The 24150-nt window shown below is 45.3% G+C and overlaps 1 protein-coding gene across 1 annotated transcript in view; it reads left to right on the plus strand.

The window, feature by feature from the left end:
• The window catches only part of Oprd1 (opioid receptor delta 1), a 36708-nt gene that overhangs the window by 6724 nt on the left and 5834 nt on the right, over positions 1-24150 (plus strand). The gene's annotated exons all lie outside the window — the stretch shown is intronic.

The following is a 24150-nucleotide window of genomic DNA, read 5'->3' on the forward strand; positions in this document are numbered from 1 at the left end:
GCTGGGAAATGAGAGCACTTTGGGTCACAGGCCAGAAGATGAGAATTTGGGAACAATCTGTGCAGAATGATGTTCGAGAGGATGAATTTGCTGTGGGGGTGGACTGGATGGGGAGAGGCTCCATGTGGGGGAACCAAAGAGGCTGGTGCAGGGCCGTGGAGAGAGCTCATAACCTTGGACAGGTCACGGAGACTCTGGCTCAGCATCCTCCTTCTGGAATGCAGTGCTGCTTCTTTGCAGGAAGGCGGAGGCTGGGCCCCGGTGACTTCAGGTGAGGCTGAGCAGGGAGAGCAAGCAGCAGCCCTGGTCCTGTTCCCTCTGCATCTCTTGGCCTGCCACTTCCTGGGTCTCGGGTTCATTCCCTGGGGAGTGTGTGTGACTCATAGACTCACCAGGAGGAGTCACTGAGTGGCCTCTTCCTGAGCCTCTGCAGCATGAAAGAGGCTTCTCCAAGCTGCACCACAGACCTTCAGCGGGAACCTTCTGTTCCCGTTCACAGATGAGGACACGGGGATCCGAGGGAGCAAGTGCCCCTCGCAGCAAGGAGGGCAGAGTCAAGACTTGAGCCCAGGTGCTCTGACTCCAAAACCACTCACCATCCACTCTGCCTCTGCCAGCCACGAGACCCCTGGGGAATGGAGCCGGAGCTGGGGATGTCTGGTCAGAGAAGCAGGAAACGAGGGTGGGGAATGGGTCAGAGTTGTCTGCTGACCTCTGAGGCCTGTATGTGGGGCGTGGAGGGCTTCAGCACAGAGCCAGGCATTTAGTATTCCATCCATGTTTTCTGAAATCCTGCCTGTCTAGGAGAGGGGTGAGGCTTGCTTCTCATTCATTTGGTGGACATTTATCAAGCCCCAGAGAACTAGAACTACTGGATGGATGCTACAGGGAAACTTTATCAACTCAACATTAGAAATTTTCTTTTAGAATAAAGATAACAAAAGGAAGTTATTTCAGACAACATGGAGAAGTCTAAGTTGAGACAAATGTTACCCATCACCCTGCCATAGAGAAAAGCTTTGTCATTTTGATTTCCTCTCTTTTTCTGGGCCCCCCCCCCCCGATTTTAATGAAGTCAGAATCACGTAGTGAAATTGGGATCACAGCATATGTGCTTTGTATAGGTCTTTTCACTTATATCACGAGCATGTTCTCATTCTTTGAAAATGTGATTTCTGCAGGGTGCACACTTGTAATTCTAGCTACTTGGGAGGCTGGGGTGGGAGGATCACAAGTTAGAGGCCAGCTTGAGCCAAGTAGCAATATTCTGCCTCAAAATAAAATAAAAAGAGCTGGGCATGAAGCTCATTGGTCGAGTGCCCTGGGTTTAATTCCTAGTACTGGAAAAACAAACAAACAAATAACAACATGATGTTTTGATTTTTGATGGTTACGTTGTATGAATGTGCTCTATGGCAGGGAGGGGGATCGTGTTATTTCCAATGATATGCCAATCTGGTGCTGTTGTGAATATTTGCGAACACATTTTGTACATATTTGTATTATTTCCAGAAGAAATGATCCCACAGCCAAAGCTTTCCAACCAGGTATGGGCTGCTGGGAAAGTAGGGAGCTTCCCGTTGTTGAAGATATGCAAGCAGATGTTGGAAAAACCATGAGATGGAGAGTTGGCGCTGGAGATTCAGTGGAGAAAAGACAAGTGTAACCTAAGGCCCTTCTCACTACAGCTGAGATTCAAAGAAAAATGATTTTCAGATGCTGTGACCTCAGGATGCCCCCACCCCCAGCAGATGTCTGGACTTGAGAGGCAGGGGGCTGGGCAAGGGTAAGGAATGATTTCATTAACCACAGAATCCTGGGACCTGGAAATCAAATTGGCCACCCAGAATATCACAACAGGCACACACAGGAAGAGGGATAATCGCAGGGTAGAACACAAAGCTGGGCTTAAATTAGCAATTTGCCATCAGGCAGTCTGTAGCGGTCCTGTTACCAGTTAGGGGTGTGGGGTGGGCTGGGGTTTCTGGGTTGTGTGCTACTGATTTATAGCTTCTAGTGCAGCTGCAGAAATCAGCGGCTTTGTCTCTGGCCAAGAAGGATGTGTGTGGAAAGAATCTGGTCCTGTACAGCTTTTCCTACTGTTTCTTGAAAAGTGGAAAGAACTTGAACTTCAGAGTCCCATGAGATTAAAAAAAAAAAAAAGCCTTATTAAACACACACACACACACACACACACACACACACACGGAACTCCTTTTCCCGAATAGGTAAACTTGTCACCAAGGCCTAGAATGGTGGAGGACAATTTACCTAAAAACACTTTATTGAGCACTTATTTTGGGCCAAGCATTCTGCTTAGAGATGTATCTATATTATATCTTATCCCGTTTGATCCTCACAGAACCCATAAAAGGGGAGTGTCATCCCCATTTTATAGATGAGAAAACCTGAGGCTCAGAGAAATGATGCAACATGCCCAAAGTCTCAGGGTCAGATGGAAATCAGAAGAGTGTCGTTCTGAGCCCAGAGCTGTTGCCCTGTCCTCTGCCACCCTTTAGGTCAATTTCAGCCCCTCTGACTTACAAATAAGGAAACCAAGCCTTGGAATGGTTCTGTCTTTTGAGTTGGTGGCCACGGGAGGACTGGAACTCACTTTTTCTAATGTCGCCCCCTCTCTCCTAGCATCACTTAGCACACTGGGCATCATCTGAGCTCGGGGTGGCCGGGCATGGTAGTGTGTGTTCTTGCATGAGGCAGCTGGGTCTGGGGGCCACTGACAACACCTTTCAGACCTGCAGAGCCCCAAGTTTCCTGGAGTGGGGCCAGCAGCTGGAGACACAGCCCCCTCCCTCAGAGGCAGACATGCTGGGCTTCAAGACCAAATCTCTTGGGCTCAGTGAGCAAGCCTCTTTTCTCCTCTGTGAAATGGAGAGGACAGAAAAAACCTGCATCTCAAGGTTGTGGCAACGTCTACCTGACAGCTCCTCCTAAGTTCCAGGGACAGTTCCAGGTGCTGGGGACGCAGCCATGATGAAGATTGTCACTGCCCTGGGGGAGCTGACATTCTAGTGGGAAAAGATAGATAATAAGCAAGTAGACATAAGGCCAGGGCCACAAGCAGTGAGGGAAACTCAAACGGGCCTAGGAGAGACCGTGGCGGGGGTGCAGTTGTGTACGGGAGGGGGGGGAGGACAAAAGTGCTCAGAGGAAGTGTTTATAGGCAGAGGCAGCAGCAAACCCCAAGGTGAAGGGAGATGATGCCTGGTGTTGGCACAGGCCTGGCCCCAGCAGGAAGCCGTAGGTGCTAATGATGTCTTTGGGCTGGTTGCCCGGCACTTGGGGACCAGAGTCAGGGATTAGCCAAGGGAGAATCTGTTTTTCCTGGTCAGACCAGATGCCCCTGCAGGACAGATGGAAGTCATCTGTTTCCCTTGGTTATGAAAGCTCATGTGCCCAGAGTCCTGGGAAGTGCCCCACATCTGGTGATTTTCCATTCCTCCCTTGGGGAGCAATGGAGCCATTCTGCTAAACAGGGCAGGTAGCTCTGAGACACTTCCTTCCCCTGCCCAGGCCTGGTCATGTCAGGGAGGAGAGTGCTCCCCGGCAAAACTGGCATATCGACTTGGCAGAGGTTACCACCAGAAACAGAATGGCTGCGCTTTCCCTGGCACTGACCAGGTGGCAGCACCTCACATGTATGATCTTATCTAATTCTCTTAGCTCTTTGAGGTTTTTCTTCGTTTAACAGATGAGGAAACTGAGGCTCAGAGATAATTCACTTGCCCAGAGCTACAGATGGGAAGTGGTGGAGTCAGACTCTGAATTGAGGCCCCTTGATTCCCAGAGCCCAGGCACGCAAAATGTCCATGAAGCAATGTCCATGAAGAAGGCTGAATTCATACCTCCCAATTCCTGCTGTGAAGAAAACAACTCCTCTGTACAGCCAGGGATCTGGAGAGGCTATGGAGCAGAGCAGACTTATGTGTTAAAATAATAAACTGTTAATGAATAAAGCAAAAATGACACTGTTGAGTGCCAGGCAGAGAGACGGGACATAAGAAGTACCATACAGCCGGGCATGGTGTGCACGCCTATAATCCCAGCAGCTCAGGAGGCTGAGGCAGGAGGATTGCAAGTTCGAAGCCAGCCTCAGCAACTTAGCAAGGCTCTAAGCAACTTGGCGAGACCCTGTCTCTAAATAAAACATAAAAAGGGCTGGGGATGTGGCTCAGTGGTTAAACGCCCCTGGGTTCAATCCCTGGTACCAAAAAAAAAAAAAAAAAAGAACTACAACCCAACATGGCCAGAGGCCTGAGTCTACTTGAGCTTTGGGGAACTGATTTTGATCTAATTCTGTCCACTCTGCACACCTGGATGAACCCCTCACTTCTGTGGGCCACAATTTCCTTCTGTGATCAAAACGGGAATATGCTGAGGTCCACCTCCCGGGCAGGGAGGGTACAATTTGAACAAGAGTATGTGTATGAAGTGCTCTGCCCAGGACTTTCCTGGCCGTTTGTCCTCAAAAAGAGTCTCTTGTGGGGGATGGGTTGGGCAAACTGTGTTACATCCACATATTGATCACAAAGACTAATAAACTTGTGGGCATTCTTTTTATATGGAATTGTGGGATCGGATCATCAACTTGGCAAAGAGAAAACCCTCAAAGTATTTAAAAACTTGGAAATGAGCCAAGTGCAGTGGCACTGGCCTGAAATCCCATCAACACAGGAGGGTGAGGTAGGAGGATCCTGAGTTCGAGGCCAGCCTCAGCAACTTAGCAAGACCCTGTCTCAAAATGAAAAATAAAAAAAGGGTTGGGTCTGTGGCTCAACGGTAGAGCGCTTGTCCAGCAGGTGAGAGGCCCTGGGTTTGATCCTCAGCACCACATAAAAATAAATAAATAATAAAAGTATTGTGTACAACTAAAAAATAAATATTTAAAAATAAACAAATAAATAATAAAAAGGACTGGGGCTGTAGCTCACTGGTAAAGTGCCCCTGGGTTCAATCCCCTGTCCTAGAGAGGGGAAAAAAGGCATCTGCCTGTACAGGAAGCGTTAAGTGCAAATCTCAAATCTTCAGGACACTTCTATGAGGTATTAACAATGTAGTGTGCCCAATTTATAGGTGAAGAAACTGAGACTCACAGAGGAAAGATGTTTGACTGCAGCCAGCCCTCTTGTCATCCTGTCACCTTGCCTCTCATCACATTGACCCCTCCATCAACCCAGCCTGGTGGTGGTGTCATTGCTTTTTACTGGATGAGGGGACTGTGTGGCTCCCTGGCACCAGCCTTAGCCTGGAGCAAGGGCTTTGGGTCTATATCAGTCTATCAGAGTAAAAGGACCACTGGGACATATTTCTTTTTCTTTTTTTTTTTTTTAAGTATATATTTATTTTAGTTGTAAATGGACCTTCATTTTATTTATATTGGTGCTGAGAATCGAACCCAGGGCCTCACACATGCTAGGCAGGTGCTCTACTACTGAGCCACAACCCCAGCCTCAAAATGGGCCATATTTCTAGGCGTTGGCTTCTGCAGTCGTAGGGTCTGAAAGGCAAGCTGGTATCTGTAGGGCAGGCCGTGGGGCTGGACAGCCTCAGGCCAGAGAGAGTGCTGTGGACCTGTCCCTGGGTGGGACGTCTGCTCCCTCTGGGAGACCTCAGTGTTGTTCTTAACACCTTCAGCTGACTGGAGAGGCCACCCCAGATGGCTAAAGAGAATCTCCTTTACTTAAAGTCAATGGGTCGGCAGTGTGAGCCCCATCTACTAAGAGCTATCACAGCCACGCTGGGGGAGTGTTTGATTGACTAGCTGGGGACAGGAACCTCACCACCCTGACACGAGTCAGATAGACTTGGGCTTGGTCCTGGTACTACAGCCTGTGGGTGGTGTGACATTAGGAACATTTCTTGGCCTTCTGACAAATGCCATGGTTGTGCTCTCTGTGGTCAGTTGTTAAATTCATGGATGTGAATCAAGTGTCTCTCCAGTGCTTGTCACTTAGGAAAAGGGGGAACTATATTAGCATATTTTCTGTTAATAATAACACAATACCACAGACTGGGTAAGTTATAATGAAAAAAAGGTTCATTTTGGCTCATGGTCCAAGACTGTGGGACCACATCTGGTTGATGGCCTTTTTGCTGGCGGAGTCTTCAAGTGGTGCAGGGCATCACCAGATCACATGGCAAGAGAAAGGGAACATGGGTGTGTATTTGTGTCTGTTTTTATCTTTCTCCCTCCTCTATTTTTTTTAAATATTTTGTTTAGTTGTAGGTGGACACAATACCTTTATTTTATTTTTATGTGGTGCTGAGGATCGAACCCAGGGCCCAGAATGTGCCAGACGAGCACGCTACCGCTGAGGCACAACCCCACCCCTCCCTCTTCTTTTTTTTTCTTTTACTTTTTTTTTTTTTTTTTTTTTGTGGGGGGAGAGGGAGTCCTGCTTTGTTGCCCAGGCTGGCCTCAAACTTCTGGACTCCAGTTGAGCCTCTTGCCTTAGCCTCCTGAATAACTGCAAACCCAGTCGAGTGCTACCTGCTTTTTCTCCCTCTTATAAAACCACCAGGATTCAATCATGGGGGCTCCCCTTGATGACCTTATCTTAATTAGCCCCCAGAGGGCCCCCCCAACACCATATTTGGCCTATTACCATCCTCCTAATGCCTCACAATGGGCATCAATTTTCAACCCATGAAGCCTTGGGGGACACACTTAGTCCATATCCAAACCACAACAGAGACACCTACAGAAACAGATGGTCATGAAGCAATGTTCTATAATTGTGGTGCCGGGGCTTATTTCTGAGTTGCTTTTCCCTTTACGGGTTGCTGCCTGAGGGCAGGATCTATGTTCATTTATCTATCTTGTTTTCTGGTTCAGTTCCTGACCCTAAGGGAGGCATTTACTAAATATTTCTTTTTTGGTAATGAGGATTGAACCCAGGGTTACCTAACCACTGAGCCATGTCCCCAGCCCCTTTGTAAATTTTATTTTCTTTTTATTTTTTTAATTATATGTTTTGTTTTATTTATTTAATTTTTTTTTTTTTTTAGGTGTAGATGGACACAACACGAGGCCTTTATTTTTATGTGGTGCAACCAGTGCTAGGCGAGCGCTCTACCACTGAGCCACAATTCCAGTCCTTATTTTTCTTTATTAGATTATTTATTTATTCTAATTTCTTACATGATGGCAGAATGCAATTCATTTCATATTATACATACAGAGCACAATTATTCAAGTCACTGGTTGTACACATGGTAGTTTCACACCATTCGTGTCTTTATACATGTGCTTAGGGTAATGATGTCTAACTCATTCCACTGTCATTTCTACCCAGTGGCCTCCTCCCTTCCCTTCTATCCCCTTTGTCCTATCTAAAGTTCCTCCATTCCTCCGGTGCTCCACACCGCCCCCCCAGAATTGCCATTATAAGTCAGCATCCTCATATCAAAGGAAACTTTGGCCTTTGGATTTTGGGGATTGGTTTACCTCACTTAGCATTATATTCTCCAACTCCATCCACTTACCTACAAATGCCATGATTTTATTCTCTTAATGCTGAGTAATATCCCATAGTGTATATATACCAATGTTTCCTATCATTCATCTACTGAAGGGCATCTGGGTTGGTTCCACAATTTAGCTATTGTGAATTGCGCTGCTATAAACATTGATATAGCTGTGTCCCTGTAGTATGATGTTTTTAAGTCCTTTGGGTATAAACCAAGGAGTAGGATAGCTGGGTCAAATGGTGGTTCCATTCCAAGTTTTCCAAGGAATCTCCATACTGCTTTCCAGATTGGCTGCACCAATTTTCAGTCCCACCAGCAATGTATGAATGTGCCTTTTCCCCTACGTTCTCACCAACACTTATTGTTGTTTGTATTCTTTAAAAAATAACAACAACAACAACAACAACAAAAAAAAACCCACAATGCCTTTATTTTTATATGGTGCTGAGGATTGAACCCTGGTCCTGCCTGTGCTAGGTGAGTGCTCTACCATTGAGCCACAACCCCAGCCCCTGTTGTTTGTATTCTTGATGGCTGCCATTCTGACTGTAGTGAGATGAAATCTTAGAGCAGTTTTGATTTGCATTTCTCTAATTGCTAGAGATGTTGAACATTTTCTCACCATGCACAAAACTCAACTCAAAGTGGATCAAGGACCTAGGAATTAAACCAGAGACCTTGCACCTAATGGAAGAAAAAGTAGGCTCATCATATTGGATTAGGCCCCAACTTCCTTAATAAGACTCCTATAGTGCAAGAATTAAAACCAAGAATCAATAAATGGGATGGATTCAAACTGAAAAGCTTCTCAGCAAAAGAAACAGTGAGGTGAATAGAGAGCTTACAGAATGGGAGCAAATCTTTACCACAAACACATCAGATAGAACACTAATCTCTAGGATATATAAAGCACTCAAAAACCTTTACACCAAAAAACCAAAAAACCCAATCAATAAATGGGTCAAGGAACTGAACAGAAACTTCTCAGAAGAGGATATAGAATTAATCAACAAATATATGGGAAAAAATGTAAATTTTATTTTGAGACAGGTCTGGCTAAGTCCTTAGGGTCTCACTAGGTTGCTGAGGTTGGTCCCAAACTTGCAATCTTCCTGCCTCAGCCTCCCGAATTGCAAATATTTTTTTCTTTCCTTCCTCCCTCTCTCCCTCCCTTCCTTCCTTCCCCAGGGATTAAACCTGGGGTACTTAACCACAGAGCTACATCCCCAGTCCCCCACCACCCTTTAAATTTTTATTTAGAGGCAGGCTTTTGCTAAGTCAATAGGGGCTTACTAAGTTGCTGAGGCTGACTATGAACTTGCGATCCTCCTGCTTCAGCCTCCTGGGCCACTGGCAGAGTCTCAGTATTTCTTAAATATCAAATTGGCACTTTGTTATTGAGATCCCCTCTGTGCAGTTGCTGGGGTATGTAATAAAAATCTCCCAGTTAGAGACGAGAGGGAAATATGTGTATGAATCTCAGAGGTGCCCCTGGTTTTTCAGCTTAGTAATTCTTTCCTCCAGGAAGCCACTGATGGCTGTAGCCAACACAACCCTCCTCTGGGTTTCCATGGTGTCCTGTGTGTCCCCAACGAGCAGGGACCAGGCACTATTTCAAACACTTGATTATTCATCTGTCTCTCTCTCTCTCTCTCTGCCCCCATGAGTGGGTGTGGAGTCAGGAAACTATCTTTTATTTAGAGTTGGAGCCCCAGCGGAGGCTGTGACACTCAGGTGGCATGCCAGTAGGTGTTTATAGGAAGGTCACATCCTGTTGCCAGAATCGAAGGCAGTGATATGTCACACTTGTGGATCCTGCTCCCTGGGGGCCTCCGTGTGTCTGGCTGCCCACTTTGTGGTCCAGCCATCCATAAACCAGAGCAGGGCCAGGGCGGTGGAGACCTGCTTGAGCCTGCTGTGGTTCTTGAACTGAACGAAGAGAGACATCTGTGCTGTTTATTGCTGAGTGGGACCCGCCTGGCCTCCCCACTCATGCTCAACTCAGGGACTCTTTATCTCCAGGTCCCAGCCCTTTATCTTCCACTATGACATGCTCACTGAGCTTTGTTATAATTAACCACTTTCCTTCCTGAGGCTTTGCCAAAACTGAGACAGCTAATTAATTTCTGGCCTCTTGCCACCCCTGTTAAATGGTGGGCAGGGACACAGCTTGCAGCCCTGGCTGCCCAGCCTGGCTTGTTTTGCCCATCAGGAGAGCAATCACCCTTTGTCTGCAAATACAGGGAGCCCCAGCTGGACCCCAACTGCTGGCAGTTGCTTTGTTTAAGCTATTTGTTCCCTGAAGTGGCAGAGACTTACCGACCACTGCTGTAAGTGTGCTGTATAAAACAAAAGGATTGAATTTTTTTTTTTTTTTTAATATAGGAAGAAGAGAGGGTAGTGGTCAGGCATGTGGGCTCTGGAGTTTGAGAGACCTGAGGCACAACCGAGAGCCTGGGATAGCTGTGTGCCTTTTGGCAAATCACTTCACCTCTCAGAGCCTCAACATTCCACACCTGTAAGGTGGGACTGATAATACCTCCATGGTGTTTGTGCAGATTCATTGGAAGAGTGTATACATGCATGCCACCAAGCAGGGAAAGTGACACAGTACACACTTGAAATATTTTTATCCACCACTTTTACTTTTAGTGCTAATATACCATATTCTTTTTTCCATATTATAATTGTGGGTAATGGTGAGATTTGTTGCTATATGGTTATACATGCACACAGTGTAACAATGTAATTTAACTGATATAATTCCCCAGTTTTTCCCTTTTTTCTTCCCTCCTCCCCCCCTACTCCCTTTCCTCTACTCTGCTGATCTCCCTTTGATTTGATTTTCATGCGACCCCTGCCCCGCCTCCCCACGACTATTCTTTTCTTTTAGCTTCCAAATATGATAAAAAAACATGTGACCCTGGATTTTTTGAGTTTGGCTTATTTTACTTAACATAATGCTCTCAAGTTCCATCTGTTTTCCCGAAAATGACATAATTTCATTCTGTTTTTTTTTTTTTTTTTTTTTTTTTTGGTAGCAGGGATTGAACTCAGGGGCATTCAACCACTGAGCCACATCCCCAGCCCTATTTTTTGTATTTTATTTAGAGACAGGGTCTCAGTGAGTTGCTTAGAGCCTCCCTTTTGCTGAGGCTGGCTTTGAACTTGCAATCCTCTCGAGACTCTGGGATTATAGGCGTGTGCCACTGCACCTGGCTCATTCTTCATTATGGCTGGATAAAGTTGTGTATATATATTGCATTTTCTGTTTCCATTCATCTATTGACAGATACCGAGGCTAGTTCATACTTCAGCTCTTGTGACTAAACATGGGCATGCGAGCCGAGTATTGCTATAGTATGCTGACTTTAATTCTTTAGGATAAATACCAAGGCAACTTGCTGTATTTTTGATGAGGAGAGACCTTTTTTTGGGAAGATAGGAAGGGGAACAACTTTTTTTTTGCACTGAGGATTGAGTGCAGGGCCTCACATATGCTAGGCAAGGCTCTTCTACTGAGCTACATCCCCAGCCTGGTGAGCCATTTTAATAGTCATTGCTTCTGTATTTTAGGCCATAGCGGTAAAATGGACAACCCCTCTCTAATAGTCTCCTAGGGCTGCTGCAACAAATTGCTGTAAACTTGGTGACCTGAAACAACAGAAATTGTTAGAAGGCTAGAAGTCCGAAATCAAGGGGTTAGCAGGGCCACATTCCCCAGAGAAGGACTTCCTTGCCTGGTTTCTGGTTGCTGGTGATCCTCAGTGTCCATTGTGTGTAGCTGCTACTAATTTTTTTTTTTTCTGTACTGGGGATTGAACTCAGGGGCACTCGACCACTGAGCCACATCCCCAGCCCTATTTTATGTTTTGCTTAGAGACAGGGTCTCACTGAGTTGCTTAGCGCCTCACCTTTGCTGAGGCTGACTTTGAACTTATGATCCTCCTGCCTCAGCCTCCTGAACTGCTGGGATTATAGGTGTGCCATGTCCAGCTGTCCTCTCCTTTTCTTCTTCTTCTTTTTTTTTTTGGGGGGGGGGTTCCTGGAGATTGAACCCAGTGTACTTTTCCACTGAGCCACGTCCCCAGCCTTTTTTTTTTTTTTAAATTTTGTGTTTTGAGAGAGTTCTCACTAAATTGCTAAGGCTGACTTTGAACTTGCAATCCTTCTGCCTGGGCCTTCTGAGTCACTGGGATTGCAGGTTACAGATGTGCACCACTGCCCCAGCTCTCTCCTCTTCTTATAAGGATACTGGTCCTATTGTCCCACCCTGATCTAGTATGACTTCATTGTAACTAATTGATCTGCAGTTAGTTACAATTTTCTTTTTCTGCCCTTACCATGAAGCTTCCTTCCAGTTCTGAGATTCTGGGAATTTTTTCCCAAGGAGACCATCTATGTACCCAGGGAAGTTTATCATAGCATTATTGATAATAGCAACAAAAAAGTGGAAACAGCCTGCATATCCTTCAGTAGGGGATTTCCTTTCCTTCCTTCCTTCCTTCCTTCCTTCCTTCCTTCCTTCCTTCCTTCCTTCCTTCCTTCCTTCCTTCCTTCCTTCCTTCCTCTCTCTCCTTTCTTTCTTTCTTTCTTCCTTCCTTCCTTCCTTCCTCTCTCTCCTTTCTTTCTTTCTTTCTTTCTTTCTTTCTTTCTTTCTTTCTTTCTTTCTTTCTTTCTTTCTTTCTTTTTCTTTCTTTCTTTCTTTCGAGGATGGAACCCAAGGCCTCCTACATGCTACGCAAATGCTCTACCACTGACCTACAGCTCAAGTCCCAAAAGGGGATTTATGAGGGAACTTTACTCAGGAGCCATAAAGGAGACTAGACCTAGACCATAGTTTTTTTTTTTTTTTTTTAACGGTCCTTGAGTTAATATATATATTTTTTTACACTTTTGCAGGCTTTTTTTTTTTTAAAGGAGAAGAATATGTAACAGAGACCTTATGTGGTCTACAAATTCTAATTGTTTCTTGGCTCTTTGCAGAATAAGTTTGTTGACCCCTGGGCCAGAATAACAACCAGTAATCAAAACTAATTTATATCTATAGATATGGAAAGATAGTCATAGTATATTTCTTTCTTTTTTAAAAAAAAATTTTTCATTGTAGATGGACACAATATATTTATTTAATTTTATGTGGGCTGAGGATTGAACCCAGTGCCTCATATGTGTGAGGCAGGCACTCAACCACTGAGCTACAGCCCCAGCCTGGTCACAGTATATATGTATGTATGTGTGTGTGTGTATATATGTATACATACATATATATTTAAATATTTATTTATGTCTCAGTATATTTATTTTTTAAAAGAGAGAGAAAATTTTAATATTTATTTTTTAGTTTTTGGCGGACACAACATCTTTGTTGGTATGTGGTGCTGAGGATCGAACCCGGGCCGCACGCATGCCAGGCGAGCGCGCTACCGCTTGAGCCACATCCCCAGCCCCCTCAGTATATTTCTTAAAATATTTTTTTTTAGGGCTGGGATTGTGGCTCAGTGGTACAGTGCTTGCCTCGCATGTGTGAGGCACCGGGTTCAAGTCTCAGTATCACATACAAATGTATAAAATAAAAAAAAAAGTTCATCAACAACTAACAGAAATATTGAAAAAATTTTAGTTATAGATGGACACATGCCTGTATTTTATTTATTTATTTTTATGGGATGCTGAGGATCGAATCCAGTATCTCACATGTGCTAAGCAAGTGCTCTACCGCTGAGCCACAACCCCAGCCCAAGGTCACAGTGTATTTTTGAGAGGAACACCTGTCTAACAGAGTTACAGCAAGCTCTTCTTTCTATAAAATGCTCTTCATGGTATCTGTAATGATGGCTTATAATGTTAATAGTGGTTTTAAAGCTTTCTTTATGAATTTTTTTTATTGTTGTTGTTCTTGTTTGAACATTTTATATTGAGCAGCTGCTATTTTTGAGAGCTGAAGAAGCATTTAGGGATAAAATTAATTCTGAATACTCCAGCGACCTGCCCTGGATTTGGTCAGGGACCCTCTGGGTTTCAATCTGGGCTGAAGCTGTTTTATGTTTGGATCCTGAGGGGCCACAAGTTGGATTTGACTAAGTGTTGATACTATTGTGTTTTTTTTGTTGTTGTTGTTTGTTTTGGTTTAGGTCTCTTGCCCCGACTTTGACCCCATGGGATGTTGTGCATAAGTGGGGGGAAAGAAACCCTCGGTTTTGTTAGAAACATATTAGCTTGCTTGGATAAATGATCTGAGTGAATGCTTCTACAGCGCTGAGTCACTTCAGACTCAGGGCAAACAGGGTCAGGCCCAGGCGTCCTGCAGGGCAGCGGGGTTGGTCCGGGTTGAGGTGGAGGAGGGAGGAAGGACAGAGAGAGGGGGTGGGGGAGAAGCAATGTCCTGATTGATGTCTTTGGCCTGTGACTCTTCCAAGGATCAGGGCACCTTGACACGGGCACCCAGGGCTCCTCCAGTGAACGCTGTGTGTACCACGCCTGAGCTGACTGCTGGGACACAGTGTGAGGGGGACATAGCTCTTGCCTGGAGGCTGTCTTGTCCAGTGGGGGCGGGGGTAGAGTGTGTTCATCCCACAGGTGTGATGGGAGCTCCTGCTCTGGGCCAGGCACTGCTGTAGCGTCTAGACTCAGGCGTGAGTAAGACGAGTACCAAGGAGACCACAGTCCCCGAGCCCCCAAGAGAGAAGCTGAAACAGAAGCCCCAGAATTTCGGGGACGAACACTGGTCTGAGTCTCCCCTCCCCCCGCTTTCTGACTGCAGCCTGGCACAATGGCAATCTGCTGTCTGTAAACTGGGGATAATAAATACTGCCTACCTCGTGGGGTGCCTTGTGGATTAAGAGCTATAAAACGCCCTTCCCAGTGCCAGGCGCACAGTAAGTACCCGGCAAATGTTTATTATCTATTAAGAAGCAAAATAAAGCACAGGTGGACATAAATCTTGCCAGAGAAAGCCCTGGCACAGAGTTATTGTCCATAAATACTGGACAGAGGTGTACATTTGGTTCTGAGCTGATTTCTCCTGGCCCCAGGCAACCCACCCCATCATTGTACCTGTGACATTGTTCTGAGGTTTCTTTCAAACCCTGAGGCCACAGGAGCATCAGGGAATGTGTGAAGAACAGCTGGACTTTGTGGAGCAAACCCACCCTGGACCAGCTCGCTTTACTCAGTCCTGGCCTCTGGACTGAGCCCCTTGCAGGGGCCACTGTTTAAAAAGCTGAGACAGGTGGCAAGGAAGCCGGGGAACGTGAACTTCTAAGAACCTGTGCTCTGGAAGCCGGAAAGATCTGAGTTGGGATCTTGTTGCTGTCCCTTCCTACCTGCGTCCCTTTCAGCAAGCCATCTCTTCAGCTCACCTGTGGAAGGTGTTTGCATTAACCCTCAAGGGTTAATAGGATGAATGAGATCGGGCACTTGCTGTGCTTGGCATTGCACACCTGGCACCTGAAGGAAACGACACTCTGAGAATATTGTTCAAGAAGCTGTGAGACCAGCGCATCTGTGCATTAAGATGTCAGCCTCTCTGACCAACAGCTCTGGGTTCCCTGGGGAGAAAGTTCTTACAAGGACCTTATTTGTCATTCTGCATGAGGCTGTTCAGCTGGCTCTCCAGAGGCCAGAGGCCTGGGGACGAGTGTAGATTGAATGTGACGGTGCAGGCCTGTGGGCAGAGGGACTCACTCACCCAGCACACCCGAGCTCTGTCAAGTTGAAATAAAATTAATAGAAATGGTGATGATCTTCTGCCATGGGGCTGGTTTGATGGAACGTGGAGTGGATTTAGGGCTTGGAAATGAACGAACAGTGTTCCACCACTTGGTGTTTTAAGTGAAGGAAGAGCGCTGAGAGAGATGGTTGGGAGCAAATGCCCCAGCAGCTGCATAATCCAACAGGAGCTAATGGGGATTTGGATTTCGAAAAGGGTTTCTAAAAGCATCTCAGAGTCAAGAGAAGTTCAGCCACAGCTTTCCCATCCTCACCCCCTGGGTCAGGTCCAATGGGTAAGTTTTAAATTTTTTCCTGCAGTGTCAGGGATCAAACCCAAGACCTTGCGCATGCTGGGCAAGTGCTCTGCCCCCGAGCCATACTCCCAGCCCCCAGAGGAAAGTGATGGAACCCTAAGAGAAAAAAGCAGAACAAATATCAAAGGGAGAAACCAAAGGGCTGCCGATTTCCATCTTCAGGATGGCCCGTAAGTGCGACATTTTCCCATGTATTGGCCTCTAAACAGCATCTGACACCAAAATTTCCAATGAAGAAATGCTCAGAAAGGTGAAGTGAAGTTCAAGATCACTCAGCTTTGTATATTAAGGAACCAATACCTGTTTGGTTCTGTTTGTTTTGAGAAGGGGGTTTTGCTACGTTGCTCAGGCTGGTCTTACACTTCTGGACTCAAGTGATCCACCTGCTTTGGCCTCCCAAGTAGATGGGACTACAGGCACATGCCACCATGCCTGGCTCAGGGGCCAAGATCGGAATGGCTCTAAGGACTTCCTTACTCCATTTTCAAGCTTATGAAAGAAATACTGTGAGAGCTCTTGATTATCTTTTGTGTTCCTCCACCTCAAATTTGTATGTTGAAGCCCTAACTCACTTCCATTATGATGACATTGGGACTCCTCTGGTTGCTTTTTTGTACTGGGGATTGAACCCAGGGATCCTTTACCAGCGAGCAACATTTCCAGCCTTTTTGTTTTATAATTTGAAGACAGGGTCTTGCTAAGCTGCCCAGGGCCTCACTAAATTGCCAAAGCTAGCCTCAAACTCACAATCCTCCCTGCCTCAGCCTCCAGAATTGCTGGATTACAGCCATGCACCACTATGCCTGGTGCCAGCCCCCCTCCCCCCCGCCGCCACCCCATAACTATTTCTTGCTTTATTCTGTAATTTATATATGATAGTCCCAGACCCAAACATTTGGTTTTTCTCTTCTGACTTTGTTATTCCTTCAGTATTTATGTCAAGAGAGATTTGTTCTCCCAATAAAATATGTAGTTTGACTTTCGTCCAGTACACCTAAGCAAATATACACAATGTAAACAACAACCACCAGACATGGTAGTGCATGCATGTAGTCCCAGCTACTTGGGAGGAAGAGGCTGGGGATTACTGGAGCCTAGGAGTTCAAGGCCACTCAGGGCAACATAGCAAGACCCTATCTAAAACCAAAACCATGTTAAGTATTTTTAAATGTGTGGTATATTATGTTATGTTGTGCAACTCTTACCACCATCCACCTCCAGAACTTGTTTATCTTCTCAAACTGAAACTCCATACTCATTAGACAATGAATCCCTAAACTCTTCTTCCCCAGCCCCCAGAAACTGCCATTCTTTCTGACTCTAATGAATCTGAATCCTTTAAGTACCTCATGTAAATCAAATCATACCCTATTCACTGGTACCGGAAATTGAACTCAGGGACATTCAACCACTGAGCCACATCCACAGCCCTATTTTGTATTTTGCTTAGAGACAGGGTCTCACTGAGTTGCTTAGTGTCTCCTTAAGTTGTTGAGGTTGGCTTTGAACTCTAGATCTTCCTGCCTCAGCCTCCTGAGCTGCTGGGATTATAGGTGTGCGCCATCACGCCCAGTTTATTCACTGTTTTTGACTGGCTTATGGCCTCAAGGTTCATCCATGAGGCTTGTGTCAGAATTTCCTTCTGGGGTCTTGGGTGTAGCAGTGGATACAGCACTTACAAAGCATGTATGAGGTCCTGGATTCAATCCCCAGAATCCCCAGGAAAATAGCCTCTTTCCTCTCTAAGACTTAATAATGTCCCATTATATGTAGGTTGAGCATCCCTAATCTAAAACCTTGAAATCTGATATGCTCCAAGATCCTAAACTTTTTGAGTATCATGATACCACAAATGGAAGATTCCACACTTGATCTGTGATGGGTCACAGTCAAGAAGCAGATGCACTAAAAATACAGTTTAAAATCATCTTCAGGGGGCTGGGGTTCTGGCTCAGTGGTAGAGTGCTCGCCTCACACGTGCAAGACCCTGGGTTCGATCCTCAGCACCACAAAAAAATAAATAAGTGAAATAAAGGTGTTGTGTCCAACTACAACTAACAAATATTAATTAAATAAATAAATAAAATCATCTTCAGGCTATGTGTATATGAAACATAAATTAATTTTGTGTTTAGACTTAGATCCTATCCCCAAGGCATCTCCTTATAAATAGGCAAATATTCCAAAATCTGAAATCTTTTTGTTTTTGGTACCACGGCTTGACTATTTTACTTAGAGGCAGAGTCTCACACAATTGCTTAGAGCCTTGCTACGTTTCTCAGCCTGGCTTTGAACTCACTATCCTCTGCCTTAGCCTCCCAAGCTGCTGGGATTACAGGAATGCACCACTGCGCCCAGTTTCAAATCTGAAATCTGAAACACTTCTGGTCCCGAGCATTTTCAATAAGGGTTATTCAACCTATACCACGTTTTATTTGTCCAGTCATCTCTCAAAGGGACACTTGGGTTGCTTCCCTTTTTGCCCCTCTGAACAATGCTGCCATGAACATGCGTGTACTGATATCTCTTCAAGACTGTTTTTGACAGGCATGGTGGCTCATGCCTGTAATCCCAGAAACTCGGGAGGCTGAGGCAGGAGGATTGCAAGTTCAAGGTCAGCCTTAGCAATTTAGCAAGATGCTGAGTAACTTAGTGAGACCCTGTCTCAAATTAAAAAATAATAATAATAATAATAAAAAGGACTGGGGATGTGACTCAGTGGTTAAGTGCCCTTGGGTTCAATCCCTGGCACTTCATCTCTCCCATCAGAGTCTGCTTTCCATTATTTTGTGTGTCTCCCCAGAAGATTAACTACTAAATCATATGATATTTCTATTTTCAATTTTTTGAGGAATTGCTAGGCTGTTTTTCATAGCAACTGCACCATTTTCCATTCCCACCACAGTACTCAAGGGTTCCACACCTTTGCCAATACTTGTTTTCTATTGTTATTTTTTATATCTAATAGTCATTCTAGTAGGTGTGAAGTGGCATCCATCTCATTGTGCTTTTGATTTGTATTTCCCTAATGGTTCGTGGTATTGAGCATCTTTTCATGTGCTTGATGGCCACTTCTACATCTTCTTTAGAAAAATGTCTGTTCGTCTTTTGCGGATTTTTTAATCAAGTTGTGTTTTTACTGTTGAGTTGTAGGAGTTCTTATGCATCGTGGCAGAGCGGCAATAGCAGGCAGCTATATACTAGTTGGTGCCGCAGTTTATTCAATATCTGCCCCTCTCCCAGGCCATACATTCCAAGAGGCCAGACAGTCATCGTTATGTGTAGGTTAAGCATCCCTAATCCAAACAGGACTGACAGTGCCTGGTACCGATCAGGTGATCAGATAAGTAGACAGACCTCAGCTTATCATAAATCCACATTCCTTGACTTTTCATGTTGAGAGGCGGGTGAAGAAGGAACGATACCCTAGTCCTGAGGAACAGTAGAGCAAAGTGGTTACTAGGTTCTGGCCCTAGACTGCTTGGATTAGATACCAGCTCTGTGTCTTACTAGTCAAATGATCTTGGGACGGTCACTTCACCTCTCCTGCCTCAGTCTACCTTCCCCAAGAGATGTCAACACTTGGAAGATAAGTGATTGGAAGAAGGTAACAAGCTGAGCGGGGTGAAGCAAGGGATTTTAAACAGGCAAGAGATTGATACCAACAGAGGGGACAATGGGACCTTTAGGCCCCCTTTACCACCCCTGAACCTTGCACAGCCACGTGACCACCCCTCCACTAGGCAAGACAGCAAAATTCTGTCCCCAGAGAAGTTTACTGGGAGGAACTCTGGACTTGGGGCCGGCATACACAGAGAGTCAGAGTGAAATGCCAAATAGAAAGTGGGGGTGGGGAGACCCCAAGCCCCTTCCTTAGTTCTGCAGCCTGAATCCTGACCGCCAGAAGTTGGCAGCGTAGAAAGGAGGGGAGAGGCCTGCCAGTGACTGATGTGCACAGGTCCTTGGTGTGAAGCCAGATTGTCAGTCACCTCACAGCAAAGCCCACCAGTCCCCCCACCCCACAGCTGCCAATCAGTTATTCAATGCATCACTCAAAGCTTAACCTGCAGTCACGTCTCACCAGATATTTCAAGGGAGTCTCCAGAATCAAAGAGGGAGGGCAAAGCAGACAAAAAAGCCAAGATATTGGAAGTAAGTCGTTAATGCAGAGAGCAGAAGACAGTACAAAAGTTATTAGTGTCCTCAGTGAGTTCAGAGATTGTGTCCATGAAATAAGATGCTGTACATGCTATATAAAAAGAGAATAACAAGAGAAGAAGAAAGGGCACAGGGAGAATGAAATAATTTTTTTTTAAAGAGAGAGTGAGAGAGGAGAGAGAGAGAATTTTTAATATTTATTTTTTAGTTCTCGGCGGACACAACATCTTTGTTGGTATGTGGTGCTGAGGATCGAACCCGGGTCGCACGCATGCCAGGCGAGCGCGCTACCGCTTGAGCCACATCCCCAGCCCAAGAATGAAATAATTTTTAGAAAGTCAATAGAAGGGTTGAGAGATAATGAACAGGAAATCTCCCAAAGGCTGAAACCAAAGACAATGTGAGGAAACGAGAGGATTAGTCCAGGAAGGCTCCCGTCTGACTGATGGATTTTCCATGGATTCCAGGAAAAGCAGCGAAGAGGAAACTATCAAAGAAATGATATAAGGACTGGAAGTATAGCTCAGTTGGTAGAGTGCTTGTCTAGCATGCATAAGGCCCTGGGTTCAATCCCCAGTGCCTCAAAAGAAAAGAAATGATATAAGAACATTTCATCTTCAAGAGCGTGAGTCTTCAGGCTGACAGGGTTCAATACAAATAAAAAAAGAGTCACCCTAAAGCAGCACATCGTCACCAAATGTCAGACTACCAAGGATAAAGAGAAGATCCCTAAAGGTTTGGCAGGATAGATTACATACAAATTATCAGGAACCACAATGGTTTCAGATGCTTCAGTGGCCACACTGGGAGCTAGAAGATGAGGAAGTCATGCCTTCCAAGTTCTGATGGGAGTCCAGGCATGGTGGTGCGTACCTGTAATCCTAGCTACCCTGGAGCCTGGGGAAGGAGGATGGAGAGTTCAAGTCCAGCCTCTGCAACTTGGTGAGACCTTGTCTCAAGATAAAAAAAAAAAAAAAAAATTAAAGAGCTGGGGATTGTGGCTCAGCGGTAGAGTGCTCACCTAGCACAGGCGGGACCCGGGTTCGATCCTCAGCGCCACATAAAAATAAAGGCATCGTGTTGTGTCCATCTATACCTTAAAAAAAAATTAAAAAGAAGGCTGAGGATAGTGGTAGAGCACCTGCCTAGCATGTGTGAGGCCCTGGGATCCATCTCACAATCTAGTGAGATCCTGTATCAAAATAAAGAATAAAAAAGAGGTGGAGATGTAGCTCAGTGGGAAAGCACTCCTGGGTTCAATTCCCTAGTATCCCAAAAACATCCTGATGGAAAATTATTTTCAACTACTATTCCAGATACAGTTAAAAAAAATAAAAACACAAATGAGGATAGAAAAAAGACATTTTCAGACAAGCAAGGGGATAAAAAAAACTGCCCCATATGCCCTTTCTTAGGAAATGACTGGACAATGTTCTCCACCAAAATGAGGGTATAAACCAAGAGAGACGGACACTTTCAAGCCAGAAAACAGGTGCTCGAACAGAGGGAAAGAGGGGTACAGCTGTGTAGATAGCAGCCAGACTCGGGAGGAAAGGGGAGGAATAAAGAAAGGCCCAGCAGACAGATCAGTAGGAAAACAAAAGGATGGATCGTGTCCCTGCACAGAGAAGGCATTTTATGGATCTGTTGGTATGCTGGAAGAGATTTGGAAATATGTGCCCAGAACTAAGCAAATGAAAAATGAGATAATTATTAACTCCAGGAAAATAAAAGTCTACACTATAAAACAAATGTAATTATAGTATACTCTTTGGCTCAGAAAAGGAAGGATAATATCTATGGAATCTTAAGAATGTAAAACCTAAAAGTATGGAGAAAAAAGTCGACATGATGGTGCATGCTTCCAGACACTCAGGAGGCTGAGGCGGGAGTATTGTTAGAATATTGTTAGAGTGCATGAGTTCAAGACCATCCTGGGCATTATAGTGAAACTCTGTCTCAGTAAATAAATAAATAAATAAATAAATAAATAAATAAAAGCAAAAAAGAAATAATAAAGAAAAAAGAGGAGGGCTGAGATTGTAGCTCTGTGGTAGAGTGCTTATCCAGCATGTGTGAGGCATTAGCTTCAATTCTCAGCACTACATAAAAATAAATAAATAAAGATCCATCAACAACCAAAAAAAAAAAAAGAAAGAAAGAAGAGGAAAAGAATGTAAACCCTGAATAATAATGATAATAATAATAATAATAATTATTATTATTATTATTATTTTGAGATAGAGTCTCACTTTGTTGCCTAGGCTGGCCTCAACTCCTGGACCTCCTGTCTCAGTCTCCCAAGTAGCTGAGATTATAAATATGTGCCACCTTACCAGGCTAACTAATCCCAAATATTGATTTAGCTAAAAATTGTGACAAAACTATATTGGAGAATGGAAAGAGGAAGAGTTGGGTCTACCACAATATGGAACTCTGCTGGACATTCCTGTGTTCACAGATACTTAGTTCTCCTTGCATGTAGAAAACTGTATGTCTCCACCTCTTGTAGGTGGGCGCCACTATAGGACTACTTCTGGCTGGTGGGCCCGAGGTGGAAGTACCTTGCTGCTGTTAGAGGAATACTTAGATGCCTCTCTGCTCCCTCTGGGATGATCAAGGAGACCGTGGGTCAAGATGGCAGAGCCACAAAAATGAAGCAACCTGGAATTGCCTCTTGGAATATGAGGTCCTGACAACGTTGAGTGGATTCTGCAATGTAGGAAATAAACCTTCAATCTGTTAAGCCACTGAGATTCGGGGACTGCTTGTTACTGCTGCATAGCCTTACTTAACCAAATACAAACTTCAGTAAATACTCTAATTACTCTCTAAAATTCATACATCAAGAAATAGCTTATACTTTAGAATTATAGAAATAATCACCAAAATAAATAGTTAAAAACATTAATAGTGGTTACCTCTGGGGAGTAGGACAGAGGAGAGAGGAGGGGTGAACAGAGAGGGGCAACCGTTTTCATTACAGTACTCTGTGCCTTTTTGCAGTCTCTAGTTGTATTACAGAGGCAGAAATAGAATTTTAACAAAAAACTACTTTTATATACATAGTTTGGAAAATCTCCACCAAAACATTTCAGTGACTGTCTCTTAGGAGGGAAAGCCTGCTAAACAGGATGTTTGAAAAGCTACAGATGTGGCTGGACACAGGCAGGCATCGTGGGTGAGGAGGCTGTGCCAGTCTGAGATGGAAATGGGGAGGTATGGAACCGTGTCCTGAGCAGATCTGCTTTTCAGAGTGAGCACCCTTCCCTGTGTGGGTGATGAACTTGGGGGAGAGAGACTGCTGATGGTGAGCAGCTGGGAGGCTGCTGCGCTGGTCTTGGTGAGAGCTGATGAACCACGGAGGAAGCCATCTCCTGTGAGCCAGGCACAGTAATCCCAGCCACTGGGGAGGCTGAGGCAGGAGGATTGAAATTTGAAGCCAAATTTGGCAGCTTTGAGACACTGTCTCAAAATAAAAAGGGCTGGGGATGTAACTCAATGGTGAAGCACTCCTGGATTCAACCCCCAGTACTAAAAAAAAAAAGAAAAAAGAAAAGACATCCTTGTCACAAATGGAGCCTGCTGTTTGCACTGTTGATAGCAAGAAACAAAATGGACCAAGTCCCCTTCCTTCAGGGAGCTCACATGGGCAAGAGATCCCCAGGGACAGAAGAGAAGATACGTATGTCAGTGATAATGTGAAGCAGTGGTTCATGGTCTAGAGAAAAGCAGAGGAGCTGGGAGGCAGTACTTAAGGGGATACTTAAGATAGGGTGATCAGGAAGGGCGTCTCCAAGGAGGTGACATTTGAAGGGTCCTCAGTTATGTGAAAGAGTAAGTCAATCAAAATTCGGGAAAAAGAAAGTCCAGAGGTTCTGGGATGGGAGCCGGGCTTGGCGGGTCTGAGGAACAGCAAAGAGGCCAGGTGTGGCAGAGGACCCCAGGAGGGGGACAGGTGCTCGGAGCCAGGGTCCCAGAGGTTGTGGAACACAGAGGGAAATTCGGGGGATCAGGGGGGTTAGAGGTTAAGAGCAAGGGCATGGAGTGATTTGTCTTGGGGCTGGAGAGAAAATCGGCTAAAGAGGCCATCAGAGCAGGGCTGGGCCATGGGGGTCAGAGAGGGAAGCAGGGAAAGAGGGGTCTGGGGTCCCCCTGGCAGGCCGCGCTGGGCCACTCAGCCCCCCTGGACCAGTTAGAGCAACTCCAGCTCCTGCTTCCCAGCATCCCAGCCCCCTCAGGGAAGGGAAGGATCCTTCACATCAAAATAGCAGGCAAAGAACAGCCTCGAATTGTTCTGCGTAAAAGCGAGAAATTAGAAGAGTCAGCTGTGGGCCCGCCGCCGCCCACGCAGCTGCCACCCGCACCGCCACCCGCACCCTGCTGGAGACCCACTTCCCGGCGCTGCGATTCTGCTGTCTCCCAGCAAAACTTTTTACTTCCCCAGCCCTGAGCAAATAGCAGCTATTTTGAGAGG

The sequence above is a fragment of the Urocitellus parryii genome, chromosome 11 (genome assembly GCF_045843805.1).
Source record: "Urocitellus parryii isolate mUroPar1 chromosome 11, mUroPar1.hap1, whole genome shotgun sequence".
In the NCBI taxonomy this organism is placed as follows: Eukaryota; Metazoa; Chordata; class Mammalia; order Rodentia; family Sciuridae; genus Urocitellus; species Urocitellus parryii.